General features: G+C 41.2%; 1 long non-coding RNA gene across 1 annotated transcript in view; it reads left to right on the top strand.

Moving 5' to 3' along the window:
• Positions 1-3,839: 3,839 nt before the first annotated feature.
• LOC103366721 (uncharacterized) overlaps positions 3,840-4,437 on the top strand; it is a 93,239-nt gene continuing 92,641 nt past the window's right edge. Inside the window, exon 1 of the long non-coding RNA XR_520681.1 lies at positions 3,840-4,251. This is a non-coding gene — a long non-coding RNA (uncharacterized LOC103366721). The remainder of the gene's footprint in view (positions 4,252-4,437) is intronic.

Raw genomic sequence — 4,437 nt, 5'->3', positions numbered from 1 at the left:
ACACAAGGTTCAGTTTCATTAAGTCCCAGCCTGCTCCCTCCATGGCTTATAAAAAGCCCGTTGTGGAGACCAGATGAAGGTATCACTAGACGAGGACTCCGCTGCCAAGCCGTGAGTCCTCGGAGCCAGACTGCTGGAAGTGCATTCTGCTGGGGAAGGTGGTGGGTGGCACTCGGTCGCGGCGAGTTTCGAAACCGCAAAGTCCATCTCGCAGGAACCACCGGTCCCTGCTGAGCCATTTAGAGCTTCAACCTCAGCGCAGTGCAGAGAGTTCAGCCTGGTCGCCCTGCCTGCTCCTCTCCGTCTCTCTATTTAAAGCCAGACCGTTCCTTTATGCTCATTTATTTTACTTTATGCATGTAAATTGATTTGTTTGTGAGTTTTTCGTTGTTGTGCGGCATTAAAATCATCGCCTGCGGGCTGGTTTCCATCTCAAATCATCAGAACAACTTCTGCTCCGTGTGCCTGAAGTTTTTAAAATATGGTTTACACAATGATCATGGGAATAAATTTACTGCCAAAGTCTTGCTCTCATAAGTACACTGGGTTAGCATTAAGTACATGGTGAGGCATGAAAACAATCAGAATGACCAACAGCGGTGATAATTCCCAAATAAATTACACAAAACTACATGACAAGTCTCCTCCTAACTACGGTTTGTGGTCCGGAGATTAAAAATGTATTTATAGTTGCTTAGTTATATTTGGAAAACCATTTTAAACTTCCAGAACTCACTTCTACTTGGATGAAACTATCGACTATCGATGTTTTTGTGGTGCAATTTATTAATCCTGCTCAATCGGTGCTGAAAGTTTAACCAAATAACTTTTTATTTTGGTCATTTGTTTAACCAATTATTTCATATTTAAAGTATTTTGTGTGTTTTATTTTGTATTTTTGTGACCTGCAGCTACATGTGGTTCAGTCAACTAGTTGACTTCTTTAATATTTTTTTGTTGATGTGCTCAAATACACATTCTCACTCATCCATAATCAAACACATTTACAGATTCTTTCCAATGTCCCGATTAGAAACAACAAATTTCAGACTTTTATCATTAATAGTTCCTCAGATGTTGTCGTTCAAACAGCCTCAAATTTCAATATGTGGAAAAAAATTGCCAAAAGGGGCCATTTAAGAAACCAAATTTCTGCTAGTACTTGATATGTGGACGTAGTTAGCATCCTAAATAGCCACAGTTTATGATTTTAAAGGTTTAAAGTGATCAGAGATGGTCGAGCAGAAAGGAAGTGAAGATTTGAGATGGAATAACTCCTAAAAAAGTGGTTAAATTTAAAGTAAATCTTCTTTCTAATGGGCTTTGTTTCAAAAATAGGTCAATAAATACAATCAAAATGACTCACAGTGAGTGATATATGAACTCTCATTCCTTTAGATCGGGTCTTAATACCAACATGTCTGCAGCAACACTGTCGAACCATCAGGTGCATGAAGGCTCAGATGTGGGCTTTTTAACGCTATTATGCAGCTTTTCTGTGAGTCCACATGTCTGCAGACTCTCCGGAGGGACTCACGCAGACTTCAGAGCAAAAATTAATGTCAGAACGTAGACAAACTCAGCGCAGATCCTGCAGAGAAATCCTCGCAGGAAGTTTATCCGCGAGCGACAGCATCTGGCCGCTCGCTGTTTTGTGGTTATTTATTGCACATTTGCAGAGTTCGGATTTACATTTAGAGGGGATTCGCAGATGTTTGTGGTTTTCCTGAGTTTCTGGCAGCTTTGCTAAAATGCACAAACAGGTGATGTCACCGGGAGGGGAGGGACAAAAGCCGAGCAGCTGATCGGAGCGCAGAGAAAGTCTAAATTGTTTTCAGGCAACATGTGCTGACACGATGGTCGCTCGCATTCCTGTTTATGTTTTTTTATTTCATTTCTTTTTAACGCTCCAACGCTGCAGCTGTGAAGTCTGTCAGTGTTCAGAGCTCCGTCCTGGTGGAAAAGTTGTCATTTGTGGCAAGTAGCTTCTTGCTGTAGCTCCACAAAAGCGAGAATCTTCAATCAACACTAAAGGATGCATGTGGAAATGTCCTTTTTTTAAAAATTGAACAAGTGCAAAACATTTGTTTCATAAATTCTGACTCCAGGATTTTTAATTTTAATGCAAATACAAATTCAAATATCCCTTTTTGGCTTCCTTCGTTACTGATAATTGGTGTCAGCCCTGGAAAAGAAACAAAAAACTCATCAGTCGACCTCTAAAGTCAGTCAGTAGATCAACACAAACTTGTGGGAAATTGTAATTGCAGATGTTTGCTTAATATTAAGTTTAGATTAAACTTTATTACCAAAACAATGAAATGCAGTTTTACGTCTCACCAGAAGTGCAAAAGAAGCAGTAAAAGTTCATTATATGCATCATATGTACATAAAACAGCATAAACAGACGACAATATAAAGATTTTTAACAATGAAAATGAATTTCAAGTGAGACAAAGTGAGAGAAAATTAATCACTTGAGAATATTCAAATTTACATAATAAACAGTGTAAACAGGTTAAAATATGCAGAGGATAATAATAATAATAATAACACCATTTAAAAAGCTGTACGTTAGGATAATGTATTTATGGGTCATTATAGGTCAAATGATCAAAACAATTTAACTTGATATATAAAATACTTTCTGAGACATTAAAAAATCACACTGACCTGCTGTCATTTAAAAAATATAATTAAACTCACCCATTATCAGATATTATTTTATCTGCGTGTCCAGTATTTCAGATTCTCAATCGATGACATGATGATGACTGACAGTGAACATTTCAGACTTTCATGTTTAATAGTTTTTGAAATATTGTCGTTCAAACAGCCTCAAATTCAACATGTGGAGAGAAAAGAAACGCTAAAAGTGGAGCAATGTGCAGTTTAAAAGAAAATAAATATCTGAGACATATCCATCTAAGCATCCAGTTTAAACGCTGGTTTACTGAACAGAACGTGGCGGTAATTCAGAGAAAAAAGTCTCAATATTCCTGCAACCCAATAACTAATAGGAGAAAAATACAAAATAAATGAATCAGATATTCTTAATATTCCAAATCATTGCCTTTGATCAGAAATTACAGTGAAAATTATCTGTATATTGTTGTTCAAACACACCTTTAAACTTCAATATTCGAGGAGCAATTTCTATTTTTTCATTATACAAAAATACTTGATATATTCATCTTAAATTTGACAGATACTACTATAAATATATATTTTATGGCTAATTCATTTCAAGCACATCAGAGATGTTGGAGCAGGAGTGTCCTGATGATTTGACTTGAAATAACCCATTTAAATGTGGAGATAAAATCATTTTAATTTTAAAAAATCATCCATTTTCAACCAATTTTGTGAATGGCAACACCCCACATGCTTAAAACTGACAGCAAATTCTCAATAATGTCATTTTTCTGTGTCTGCTCCTGTAATGTAAGCTGACATCAGCCAGGAAACAGTTTGAGGACATCGTGTCTTCCTGCAGCAGCTATTAAATCAGTGTTTTCTACCTGGAACAAGGTGAACTCATGTGAAGACAGCAGCAGGAGGAGGAGGAGGAGGAGGATGAAGGAGGGAGGCACCATCACCATGATGATGATGATGGTGATGATGATGATGAAGGGAATAAATAAGGGCAGCAGAGGCTGAGTGGAGGCAGATGCACATGTGTTTGTGTGTACAGTGCGTGCTTTGCAGCGGAGGTCCTGTAGAGAGCGGTAGATAGTTTGAATAAGTGCTTCCTCAGCCTCTACTGTACTGTACATAAGCGGAGGGAGGAGCGAGCGTGTAGTATTTCTTTTTTGGTTCTTTCCCCCCCTGTCGTTGCAGCCCATCCAAACGCTACTGGAAAGGCAACAAAGGGGGAAACAAACTAGCCGTTTTTTTTTTTTGGAAACGCACGAAATCGCAACAAACACATCGCGGGGAAAAGGGAGCGCTGCAGGGACGGCGGAGGATACGTCTGACGGTACGACGCGCAGCAGCAGCAGCAGCGGCTTCGGCGGAGGGAAGCGCCGGGCTCGGAGTGCGAGGGGGACGGGGGGAGCCATCCAGCAGCAGCCGCCGCCGCCGCTACACTTGTGCACAAACCCGGAGGAGCCACGCTGACTTTTCTTCGTCTCCCGCCACCTCCACCTCCACAACCCCCCCCCACACAACCACCACCACCAAACCACAACGGATCTCCAGCCGGTTCCACGCGGCGTGTTGTGCGCGCGTCCGGGGGGTTGGTGACCGACGGTAAGTGTGCGCTATCGGGCTCCGGCAGCGTGGTTGCTTTGCAGGCGGCGCTAGGCTTCAGTAGCCCGGGCTGGCTGCGTTTTGACAGATCAACAGCCAAAAAAAAAAAAAGGTAGACACGGTGAACCGGGAGGAGAGCAGGCGGGCAAAGGGAGGCTCCAGACCCCCGGTGCAGCCGAGGACGAG

The sequence above is a fragment of the Stegastes partitus genome, unplaced genomic scaffold (genome assembly GCF_000690725.1).
Source record: "Stegastes partitus isolate 25-593 unplaced genomic scaffold, Stegastes_partitus-1.0.2 Scaffold969, whole genome shotgun sequence".
In the NCBI taxonomy this organism is placed as follows: domain Eukaryota; kingdom Metazoa; phylum Chordata; class Actinopteri; family Pomacentridae; genus Stegastes; species Stegastes partitus.
The sequence above is the reverse complement of the archived record's forward strand: the minus strand, read 5'-3'. Positions and strand labels throughout refer to the sequence as shown.